This window comes from Nelumbo nucifera, chromosome 6 (genome assembly GCF_055504915.1).
Source record: "Nelumbo nucifera cultivar China Antique chromosome 6, China Antique-T2T, whole genome shotgun sequence".
NCBI classification, from domain to species: domain Eukaryota; kingdom Viridiplantae; phylum Streptophyta; class Magnoliopsida; order Proteales; family Nelumbonaceae; genus Nelumbo; species Nelumbo nucifera.
The window spans coordinates 67,838,403-67,852,055 of NC_142654.1; positions in this window are offsets into that span (position 1 = coordinate 67,838,403).

The following is a 13,653-nucleotide window of genomic DNA, read 5'->3' on the forward strand; positions in this document are numbered from 1 at the left end:
AATTCCCAATTCCAACTGTAAATCTGTAATTAATTGGAGCCAAAAAAAAAAACGTTGACGGAGGAATCCACCACATCCAATAGGGAAGCACATTTGTCCTCATGTTAAACAACTTGTCACCTCACGTCTTCAACCGGTTTTGTGGGCTTTTCCCTTGGTTTATATATAAAAGGGTAAAATATTTAAACTACCTCTATGTTTTAAGCACAAATGGTAGTTATTCTTTTAAAATAGGGTAAATTACAAAGACCCCCGTACTATGGGTATGTGACAAAGACCCCCTGTACTTTGTTATTACGATCGTGAGACAAAGACCCCCTTTCGTTAGCCTTCCCTTTAAATCCTCCCTTGCAATATTTTTAAATCCCCATATTATCTTTGTAATAATTATTCGGAAAAAATACTATTCATCTTCCCCGATTTCTCTTCTTCCCCTTTCTCTCCTCCCTTTTCTTCTACTCGATATCAAGAAGAATAAGCTCTGCATAATGATCACTACGAGCTAGTAGTTGTATAGTCAAAACATACAGATTTGGGAGTTTTTCCACAGCCGCACTCCGTAAGTACTCAACAATGATAGCAACCAAATAAGCAGGGCCTCCAGCCATCTCTTCCTCAATGAGAGCAAATACAGAATTGTACATTTTATTTCATCAGGTGAAATTGCCACAGAAGGAACTTGTGACTCCACAGAAGCATTAGAGTTGAATCAACTGCTGCTAGGAATTTTAACCTCAAGTTTCATATGTGAACAAATCCAGCCTACTAGTTTTTACAATTACAACATCGCAAGTTGGACAATCTGTCCAAGAAAAAACCCAATATGCTCTCAGACTCCAACCTACATCTATCAATCAGAGCCTCCCCGGTTTCTCTGTTCTTGAACTGAATCTCATGATTTTATTGTCTCTGAGCTTTATAATTCTGAATATCTTTTGTGGAAAGACAATTTTAGCTCTATCTTGAGCAATTGTAGAAAATCCAATTCCACAATACTTCATTGGGAAAACTTCCGCCCCAGACCCCCAGTTCATTCAAACTTCACAGAGAAATTGGAGGAGTATCTCCTTTGCTATAGTTCCACCTCTTCATTAGTCATTACCACACATGAAAAGATTCAAAACCAGAGAATATCCTCATGTCTCCACTCTTCTCCTCTTCCTGCTCATCACCTTCTCCTCTGCTGTTGCTTCTAACCAGTCACCCATCAAAACCATCATAATCCTTGTCCTCGAGGACCGGTCCTTCAATCACATGCTCGGGTGGATGAAGAAATCTGTCAACCCATCGACCAATGGAGTTACAAGCAAGGAATGCAACCCTGTGCCAACTAAAACCCCATAGTCCCAATCAATCTGCTTTACCGACGATGCCAAGTTTGTTGATTCGGATCCTGGACACTCATTCAAGGCTGTCCAAGAACAGGTCTTTGGATCCAACCTCATTCCTTCTATGTCAGGATTTGTCGAACAAGCTCTGACAATGTCTTCCAATCTCTCAAACACTGTGATGAAAGGATTCAAACCCGAAAATGTATCCATATACGCCTCCCTGGTGCGTGAATTCACCATCTTTGATTGATGGTTCTCCATGATTTCTGGGCCAACCCAACCAAACAGGCTCTTCGTCTACTCTGCAATGTCTCACGGTTCGACCAGCCACATCAAGAAGTAGCTAGCTTTAGGCTACCCACAGAAGACCATCTTCGACGAGCACGGTGGCTTCTTCGATCATGTAAACAATAGGTTAAATAGGATTGAGAGAGAGAGAAATAATGAGAGAGGATGGTGAAGGAGGCCATGGCGGTTCATTTTGGAGAGTTGGGAGAGAGAAAGAACGAGAGAGGATGGTGAGGGAGGGGAAAAGAAGAGAAGAAAGGGAAAAGAACAAGTTAAATAGGTTTTAAGAGAAATGGGCAAAAAAAGAAAATAGAAAAGTTTAGTGGGGTATTTTGGTAATTTAATGCATTTCGTCGTCTGATTTAACGGTCAAGGGGGTCTTTGTCTCACGGTCATAGTATAAGGGGGTCTTTGTCACAAAATAAAGTACGGGGGGGGGGGGGGGTCTTTGTCATAGACCCCATAGTACAGGGAAGGTCTTTGTAATTTACCCTTTTAAAATAAAGGGTAAAATACAAAACCTTGCCTAAGGTTTCTGATAAATATAAAAAGCATATATGTAGTTTTATTTTAACAAAAACATCCCTTGAATATTTAAAAAACTCGATAAAAATCTCTCTTACGAAAATTGTTGAAATTACAAAATTGCCTTTGATTAATTGTGAGAGTGTAAATGGTGCTCGTTCAACAACCTATGCTGCTATGGCTGCGTTTGGAAACGATGCAAAAGGAGTGTAAATTCCAATTCGGGGTAAATTTGCACTCTAGTTCACTTTTGCCTGTATTTGGCATTATTACATTTATGCATTGACAAATGAAACATATTTTCCAATGCATATTTACATTGATAATAAGATGTAAAAGTACATTAATAAAAAGAAGTAAATTTCCATTCAAGTGGGCTTTTGATAAAAAAAAATGCATATGCTTTATTGGAATTTGTGTTTGCATCCATTACACTAAAAGTCTGTTTGGTAAGAAGGTAAATTTGTCAATGCAAAACTAACCCAATTTTGAAATTTATATATGGAACGTTTTACACTCTACATATTTGTTGGAGTGGTAACGTTGAAAACCACGTTGTAAGAGATCAATAGACTCCTATTAATTAATAAAGAACGGAAGCAAAATGTAACGTGTTCAAAAACTTCAAAGTCCTTGATGGGAGGACTTTCTGAATGCCTCAAGAGCACCTATAAATAGAGTCTGTCACCACTCGGCAAGGCGTCCTCTTAGTCGCTTCTATCCCATCGTTGGAAGCCTGGAGTCGAGTGGAGAGTGTCTCAGACAAGCAAACTGAGTAAGAGTTTTCTTCAAGTCCTGAGTAGCCAAAATGGAAGGTATGCGCCTATTTGATTTTCACTTTAGTTTTAAAATGCTTAGAGGTGAATGTTATGTCGATTTCCAACATTCTTTTTCTACAAATTGGTATTAGAGCCGTCTAAAATGCTTAAAAACGAAAATTGCATTTACTGGCGATTTGGCCAGATTCCGATGAAATATATGTCAGATCCCTAGTTGACTGTCGTCCATATCCGATCTATTGGAGGCTGACCAATCGCCGTAAATGACCGAAAACAAATGGTCTAAAATTGGTGTTTTAACTCGGGTTGCACAAAACCCGATTGAGCAAGTCGGGCAAAGAAGATGAAAATTTCGAGTAAACTATGACCCATTTTCGACAAACCCGTACCGTATACGGTGGGCCATCGTGGCCATGGTACCATGTCGGGCACGATACACACACCGAACCATTCAGATCAATTTAATTTGGTCCATTCGAACCAAATCGGTTTTGAACTCACCAAAATAGGTTTTGGGACCGGTTCAATATGTTTTAGACCGGTTCTTGACCGGTTCACGGGATATTTAGTATATCAACACCTATTTAATATATTTTTGACCATTTATTCTAAATTAAGTTGCTTTTTTGCACTTTTGTTTGGCAATAAAATGCTCGGTTCAGCCTTAAATAAGCTCTTTTTGTATTATATTTGATAATTAAAGGTTCCTTTTTTTAATTTAATTGAATGAAAAATTTTTATAAGGGTGAATATCATTAATTTTACTTTTAAATGATCATGCATAGACATTATTACCATCAATCATATTTTGTTCTCTGCTTATATATAAACTAAGGAATGTGCAATATAATGATTGACTATTCATTTGTTCTTAAGATCAATTTGAGGACCAAAAGCCAAAGCATTTGGGGCTCAAATTGGTATCAGATACTTTGTGATTTTGCATTAGTTGACCATTCCATTGAACCCGTGAATGATTAACCCAAATGTTACATTATTTATCGTGATTTAATTGAGTGATCAAGGGAACTTCATGTGTGTATATTTATTATTAAATACTTGAACCCAGAGGTTTAAGTGATTAATGGTCATTATATACATGTGTAGTTTGCCTTGTAGTGTGATTAAACTCACTTGGTTATTATGAAATCATTCTTGAACCCAAAGGAGAGAGGGTGATTTTATATATAACTTTGTCATTTGTAGTTTGTTTATTTCACTCCTAATGTGTAAATTTGGTATTCATATTTGCATGGCAGCCTTGAACACTCAAAACCTATTTTCTCAATTTCAATCATTCTCCATTGAACTCTTGAATGGACAAGAGATGGAGCAGTCAGATTGACACAGTCTTGGGAGCCTGTGGATATGACAATTGCCTCACACAACTCGAACCTTTACAACCTCCAACAAATGCAAGTAACCAAGCTCACACTAGATATACCAGTTGGCAACAAGCCTATAAAATGGCTCTTCTTATTATTCAAAGTTGAATTTTTGAACCACTGAAGGCTGGCATTCCCATTTCTGATACTTCTAGGGAAACCCTTGATACTATCAATAGTCAGTTTATAAACTCCACAAAGGCCATGATCATGAGTTTGCTTTCCCAACTCTTTGTTGTAAAATTTAAACAACATGGGAATATTAGAGAATTCATCAGTAAAGTATATGGGATTGTTTATCAACTACGCGATCTGAAGATGAACTTAGATATGATTTCCTTGTTTATGCGTTGTTATTTGCTTTGCCTAAGTCATTTGAAACCTATGTGGTTAATTACAACACTAGTACTCACAAATGGAGTGTGAATGAGTTGATAAACCAATGTGTTCTAGAGGAGGAGAGACAGAAGAAAGGCAAAATTGAATCTACACATGTTGCTACTCTGGGACCAAAGAAAAAACAGTTTAAGAAGAATGGAAAAAGGAAAAACCATAAGTATAACCCTAAGGAGCAAATTTTCACTAAGCCTGAGTAGAATAAGGTAGAAGGAATTTCCTGTAATTATTGCAAAAAACCAGGACACTACAAGTCTAATTGTTGGGAGTTAAAGAAGAAGGAGAGCAAGCAAGGTAATCCCTTAGCTTTAGTGTGCTCAGAATTGAATTTTGTGGATATACCCTTAAATACATTTTGGATTGATTCTGGCTGCACTGTTCACATTTCAAATACCTTACAGGGGTTCCTGAACGTAAGGAACGTTGATTTGGAGAGCATCTACATCTACATGGGGAATGCAGAGCATGTCAGAGTCTTAGGAATTGACACTTATAGACTTATCTTAGAATCTGGATTCACACTAGATCTTTTTGACACTTATTATGTGCCTTCTATTAGAAGAAACTTAATTTCAGTTTCAAAGTTAAATACTTGTGGGTATTCATTTTATTTTTCTGGAGGAAGTCTTACTATCAGTTATGGTTTGAATAATATTCGCTTTGCAACTTGTTTCGATGGGCTTTATAAGTTAAATCTTGATCAATCATATGCAAAATCATTATTGCTTGTGAATGTTGAATCTTGTCATGTTGACAGCTTTCCACTTAAAAGAAAAGAGATGGAACCTTCATCTATGCTTTGGCATCAAAGGTTAGGGCACATATCTAGAGATCGTCTTAATAAACTAGTAAGAGAGGGAATACTGGCAAGGGTAGATTTTGACAATCTTAGTGATTTTGTAGATTTCCTTAAGGGTAAATGACTAGAAAACTATTTCCCAAGGGTACTAGGTGTACTGGGCTCCTTTAGATCATTCACACTCATATTTGTGGTCCTTTCAGAGTTCCTGCTTGAAGTATACATAGATACTTTATTACGTTTATCGATGATTGTTCTTGATTTGGTTATCTATATCTAAATGAGAAAAAATTAGATGCCTTACAAACATTCAAGGTTTACAAAGTTGAGGTAAAAAATCAACTGGATAAAAGAATCAAAATTGTAAGGTCTAATAGAGGTGGTGAGTTTGAGATTTTTGATGCCTTTCTCTAAGAGCATGGGATTATTCATAAACCTCAATAGCTCGTACGCCTCGACAAAATGGCATTGCTGGAAGAAGAAATAGGACGTTAATGGATATGGTGTATAGTATGATGAGCAATGCCACCTTACCTACATCATTCTGGGAGAAGCTATTAAAATGGTAGTTTATGTCTTGAATAGAGTGCCTTCTAAATCGGTGCCCAAAACACCATTTGAGATATGGACTGGAAACAAGCCAAGTTTGAATCACCTACATGTATGGAGTTGTGCTGTTGAAGCTAAGATTTTATCTCTAGGATTACCTTAAACTTCATCCAGATCCATTAGTTGCTACTTTGTGGGGTATCCAGAAAGATCAAAGGGATATAGGTTGTATGATCCGTCAAACCCTACCATCATCAAATCTAGGGATGTGAAGTTTTTGAAACTAGTAATGACAATTTTGAAAGGGGTAAAATTCAAATGGAAGACTTGATTGATGAAGTTTACCGAATCTCATTCTAAATGTTATTCCAAATAATGTTGATGTTGGACCCTTACAAAGACCTCAGAGAATTAGAAGACCTGCAGTTCCAAATGATTGGTTGCTAATGATCCAGGAAATTATTCAAAAGCCTTAAAACATTAGAATTCTAAGCAATGATTGGAAGCCACGAAAGAAGAAATTAAATGGAACATAACTCAGTATGGGAGTTGGTTGACTTGTTAAAGGGGAGTAAACCCATTGGTTGTAAATGTGTCTTTAAGACCAAAAGAAGCTCTAATGGAACCATTGAGAAATTTAAGGAACGATTGGTTGCTAAGGGATTCGCTCAAAGAAAAGGAGTAGATTATGATGAGACTTTTTTGCCAGTATCCAAGAAGGATTCATTCCGTGCATTAATGGTATTGGTAGCTCACTATGACTATGATTTATTTCAAATGGATGTAAAAACTGCTTTTCTCAATGGAGAATTGGAAGAAGTTACTTATATGCTTCAAGCTAAAGGTTTTATCATAGAAGGAAAAGGTTTTATCATTTGTGGACTTAAACAAGCTTCAAGACAGTGGTACATCAAATTCCATACTGTCATAACATCGTTTGGATTCAAAGAGAACGTTTTAGACAATTGTATCTATGTGAAGGTCAGTGGAAGTAGAGTTGCTTTTTTAATATTATATGTTGATGATATCCTCTTAGCAGGAAATTATTGGTCAATGTTGTTAGAAACTAAGCAATTCTTATCTACCTCATTTGACATGAAAGATCTTGGTGAGGCATCCTATGTTTTGGGAATTAAAATATGTCAAAATAGGAAGTTGAGACTTCTTAGCCTTTCATAAGAAACTTACATAAAGAGAACGCTGAAGAAATTTGGCATGAAATCTTATTCTTTTGGAGAATCTCCATTTGTTAAAGGGACACTTTAAGTCTTGATCAATGTCCTAAGAATGACTTAGAGCGGCAAAAATTGAAGAACATCCCTTATGCATCTATAGTTGGAAGCCTAATGTATGCCATGATTTGTACCAGACCTAACTTATGTTTTACGGTAGGAATGTTGTGGAAATATCAAAGCAATCCAGGATGGAAACATTGGCAAATAGCTAAAAAGGTGGTGTGTCCGAAAGCGGGTCGTTAAACACTCTGGAACACTTGTTTAAACATTTATAATTTTTACCGTTTCTCAAACAACTACTAACATAGTAAAGTGATGATAACGGGTCGTGTCCACAGGGAAGTGAGGGAAAAATCAATATGTACTCAAATCCAGACATGAGAACACAAGAAGGAGTTGCATAAATATAAAAATTAATTAATTTAACTAGAAAAATATAGAATTTGAATAGTACTGAAAGTTGAAAGTGCAAAAACATAAATAAATACAAAAATAAATAAACGGAAGAAATGAAATAAAAATCTATAATCCAATTAGAGGTAGCAGTCTCTGTATCTCTCCTTTGACCCTCAAACTTCTCGAGCTAGGCCTTCCATCTTACCTGGCCGAATTCCAAATCTGCAGAAAAGAAAGCGAAGATCAAACGGCATGAAAATAAATTGCAAAAAGGAAATAACAAAACTGGAATTGAAAGAATAGAAATTAAAACTAAAATAAAGTAAAAGTGGTTGGGATCCGATTCTAGTGGTGGCAGTAGTGGTGTTGGCGAACTTCAAGTAGTAACCCCTCCTCTTGCCTGGGCATCCTCCTCTTCCTATACCCTTGAACTTCTCAAGATCAGCCTTCCGTCTTACTTGGGGGCAAAATCCAACCCTTTCTCAAGAGCCTTTAGGTCCTTTTTATAGAGAAGGGTGGATATAATTGGGATTAAAGAGAAAGAGGGGGAAGACAGTTGAGTTTTAGCAAAGATATGAGTGCCCTAGGGTTTCTAATGAAGGGTTATGATGGTTCTGGGATGATCCTAAGGTTGAGAAGAGAATGAGAGGACACCCAATATTATGTAAGGCTGAGATTTAATGACTAAAGGTTGAATGGTGAAGATTAGAAGTTAGGTGGCTCATAGGGTTAGAATGCTAAAAAGAGAGTGCTCTAGAATGGATGGTGGAGATTAGAAGGGATGGAAGGTGAGGATTTAGCAGTTAGAGGCGGCTAGGGTTTGTTAAGAGTGAAAAGAATGGGTTAAAAGATGCCCTAGGGTTTGCTAATGCGTGGGGAGCATGCTAATACTGTAGGAGGGGCGCCAAACTGGGTTTAGCAGCTAGGAGGCGCCCACCTGCTTTTAGTTTTTCACAAAACACCCCCTCTCTCAGCTGAACTTCACACCAACTTCCTAAAATATGCATTTCAACCATGAAAACTTCCCAGTTTTCCCTAGAATTTGCACATATACCCTCAGAGGTCACAACATTGAATTTAACTGGGTAAATGGCATATTTTGACTATTCTAAGGCCAAAAATACCCCTGAATTGATGCCCTTAAGGCATCAAAATGCAGAGTTATCAAAAGGTAATGAGATACCTTGAATGAACTAAGCACTATATGCTCGTATATGGCCAAGTTGAAAATCTGGAGGTGATTGGATATGCTGACTCTGATTATAAGGGATGATCAAATTCTAGAAAATATACATTTGGGTATGTTTTTATGATGGCTAGAGGAGCCAAAAACAGACATGCGTGGCTTTATCTACCATGGAGGCAGAATACATCTCTTGTTGTGAGACTACACGTCATGCCATATGGTTGAGAAACTTTCTAAGAGGATTGCTCGTTGTTGACTTTGTATCCAAATCCTTGTAACTTTATTATGATAATTCCACTGCAACTGCACTTTCTAAGGATGCACAACATCACTCAAGAGCAAAACATATCAGTGTCGAGTATCATTTTGTTCGTGAAAAGGTGCATGATGGGTCAATAAATATATCTTCTCATAAAGCAATTTAGCAGATCTTATGACTAAAGGACTTCCAATTAGAACATTCAAACAACATGTTAGTGATATGGTAGTACGTAATGTAAATGAATTTATTTAATTAGTGGGAGCTTGTTTTGTATTTCAGATATTTGTTATTATGTGTACATTTGATTCAGGTAGTTTATCACTACCAGTTGTCTTTCGTCATCCTGATATCTAGATGATATATACCATTATGGTTTGTTGATTGTTACTGGGGTTGTGAGCTGATTCTATTATGCCCAGTTTGGTAACTTTGTAACTTGGGGGTGGTGATTTTGTAAGTACTTCAACATGAAAATGGGTTTTGTTTGCATTAAATTGACAAGGATCTCTTCATGCTCAAGTATTTGTTGAAATCATCAAAACCAAGGTAGTTAACATCCTTGCCTCATTTCTCTAGAAAATCCCAATCTTAAATAAATAAATAAATAACAAACAACAAACCAAGTGGAAGATTGTTGGAGTAGTTGTGCTGATTGTTGGAGTGGTAACGTTGAAGACCATGTTGTAGGAGATCAATAGACTCCTATTAATTAATAAAGAACTAAAGTAGAATGTAATGTGTTCAGAGACTTCAAAGTCCTTGATGGGAGGACTTTCTGAATGCCTCAAGAACGCCTATCAAAGCTTTATTCCTAACTCTATATATTTGTCCAATTAAAACGGGGCACAATGCAAGATGGATCCTTTACTCTCTTTTCTCACCGTTGATCTCTCTCTCCCAAAGTCATCAGCCTACGTCTACCTAGTTTTGCAACTGAAAACCCCTCTCGAAGGTGTCTTTGAGAGGAGTGGAGAAGTCATCTGCATTTGCCTATTTTTTCTCCCCCTCACCACCTTCAATTCTAACCACTCTGGGCCCTTGATCTGGTTTAGGGACAGCTTGGCGAAGGAGATTTTAAGAATGCCATCCTCCAACTTGTCCTTTACCATGTTCTCTAGCAGTTGGAACTGCCTCCAGAACTTGCCATGAGATCGCTTCACTCGGTGCTGGTGGTCTTCTTTATTCTCCTCTTCCCTCTATCTTCAGTTCTTCCTTCTTCAAACCATGAGCGTCGAGCATGATAAAGTGAGCGTCGGATGTCTCTTTCTAGTCAACCCTGGTAGGAGAAATGACCAATTCATCCCTCTTAATTTCAAAAGGAATATTCATCAATACTTTGAATGTATTTGGGAACCTATCTGCCTAGAAATCCCATAGGAGACTTCATGGGCGGTTTAGCAGCGACAACAATGAAGCCTCTATAAACGAGGTTGACACCGTGAGTTGTGTAAAGAAACTAATGGCAAAGATGGCAAGGCAACCTCATTTTCTTTGTTGTTGCAAAAACATTAAACAAGCTTATTTGATTTTAAGAGTAAGAAAATAACAAGGAAAAAAGTTGGCTATTGTTACGTTGTTGGTTATCAACGAGCAGTTTTCTGATTCTGTACTGGAGTACCTCTTCTTTTTTTTATTCTACTTTATTTTATCACCTCTCCAAATTTTTTTCTTTAATAGTTTGAAAATAGTATTAAAACAACATTATAGTTCCTTTGTTGAACTTTTAAAAAGATGTTGGATAATAGTGGCTACAGTCGAGGTTATGACTGCATGCTTCACTAACACTGCCGAAGAGCTCATTAGAGAGGTCAAGATGGCATATTATGCTTGTGTTTGGACGGGAAAGGCGGGAACTGCGTTTGTAGTGGAGAAGTCACCAAATTTTAAAGGTTGCTAGGGACCTTAATTACACCAAGATCGAGGGTCTAAAATAGTTGTATTCCTCCAATTGAGTTCCGGGATAGGAAAAGAGGATAAAGAGGTTGAAGGGAGATTTTTTGTCAATTTTCAAATAGGGGTATTTTAGAAAAAATATGTGAATAATTTACAAAAGGGTAAAATGGGTATTTGAAAAAAAAATGATGCATTGGTCTAATGTTTTTCATCTAGGTCAATGACAGAATGGAGGTTTTTGTCGAGTTCTTTAAAAGTTCAAGGGAGTTTTTTTGTTACAGTGAAACTATAGGGAAGGTTTTTATGATTGTCAAAAACTTCTAGGATTTTTGTATTTTACCTAAAATAGAACCCAATGGTAATTCTTTTTCTTCTCTCCCACTTCTTCATCACTTAACTAATTTGTAGAGCTAACTAAACAAATATTTCGATTGCAATTCAATCCCATCAAGCATTCACTACAATAAGTAAAAGCATATAGATGAAGAAATTAACTTTTTCAGTATAATTGTGAATGCATTTTAATTTGTGAGCATCTAAACATATAAGATGGGAATTAAATTTTACCAAATAAGTAACTATAAAGCAATGAGATTTTTCTAATTAGGTTTCAAGTGTTTGATTTTCTCAAGCTAATAGGGAGCAAACTTCTACTTTTTAGGTCTATGATGTGAATGCCTTCTTTTCTCATTTATCTTTGTATCATTTTGGTAGGGCCCATTATTGCTAAAATTTGTTGCTCATATGTCATTTGTTACTTGTCTCTGTTTCTAGTGCTCAATTTGTTGGTTCATTTTGTTTTAATGTAGTTTTAATAAAATATAAGAAAAATAGTTATTTTGTAGACTAATTCTAATAGTAGAATCATAAGCAAATTTCACCCTATTTCAATAATATTGACTAGATAAGATTTTCTAAAAATACTTATATATAAAAAGGGGAACATTATGCTCACCAACATGGTCTTATTGTCTATTTTCAGATGTTGGTTGGTTTTTGTGATCCAGATTTGTATTGAAATACCAGTGAGGTGCATTCATGATATTTCCCTACAAGAAATAAGAAAATATTGAAGACTATAGCAAGCTAATAATGGGTTTGTGAGTAACAAAATATGCAAACTTCACTTGGCTCATTTGGTTACCAACTATGCTTGAATCTAATGAAGCCTCTAGCAACTCTAACATGCTTATGGGTTGTGAGTAGTAAACTATTAAGTTCTAGACTATTTGCCAATTCAATGGTACCAATTTTCATTGCATATGATTGACATGCAAATTGATTAAGATCAAGAGTATTTGCCATGATTGAACCAATACCATATGACTCTTATTAAACAAAAATATAAAAAAAATAAACAAACATGTCAAGAACTAAAGATGTAATAGTAAAAATAACTAAAGATAAGCTGAAGGTTGAACTTCCATTGTCAAACTAGCTGAAATTTGTAGCTAGGGTTGGGAATTCTTTTTACTCTTCTTTCTTTTTTCAAATGGTTGCTTTATTCTACCACCACCACAACTAATCTTGACACTCTTGGATTTCTTTGCAAATCTTGACACCTTGTTTCTGACATCATAAAATGATATTACATTTGTTTATTTCCTCTTTGCCTCCTCATTTTGTAAATTCTCAACCAATTGACAAGATCTTAATTGACTACCATGTTGTGTATACACATCCAACTCATCTCCAGTATTTATAGAATGAATAGTTTGTGTACCATTTGAAACATCCACTTTCATTATTTTCTCGACTCCAATACGAATATTTTGAAACTCATTCAATGCATACTAGTAAGGTTTTTCATTTTTTAAAGCCCAATTTGATATGTATCATGAAATTCTCACTAGTTCAGTTGTCTTCATAGTATATCTACAATTTGGGTCAATCTTAATTGCATTACCATGATAGTTTATTGCAACTCCATCTTTTGCATTTCTTGTCCATTGTTTCAAAATGTACTATGATGGAAGATGTATGAACTTATTTTTAGAAAACACTTTCAACCCATGAGTACAAAGCAACCAACAAACTTAAAATTTCTGCAGTGATTTTTGCAATTACATAAGATTGACATATTCAATGGTGAAAATATTACAACATACTCCTACTTTTTGCCATGCATGCTTACAGTGATTTTAATCTCTTCATTAACTTCAATTTTATTGTCTATAAAACAAATCATAGAATTGTAATACTCCTCAAATTCTCTGAAAATTGTGGGAGTATAAACCTCTACAATTAATTGAAGAAACGACACTTATATGCTCAAATGGGGCTTGCTTTAGATCATCTTGAAATCAATCTCTAGTGTTTTTTTTTTGTGCCTATCTTTCACAACTCTTTTAAAATGGTCCAAAAATCGAGATGTGATCAATGATGACTTCAAATAACCCTTAATAAATTATTCATGATTTCACTCATTTAAGTGTTTTTTATATTTGTAGAAAGGTGGTCCTCCCATAAATTAATGTCCAGTTCTCTTTCACTTTAAATAACCCTTTCAACTATTTATTCTCTTTCAAATTATAATTACAAAGCATCAATTCTCATGCTATGAGAAATTCATCATCTTTTTCATTATCATATATCAATTTGTTAAAATCATTCTCAAATGTCTTGAAAA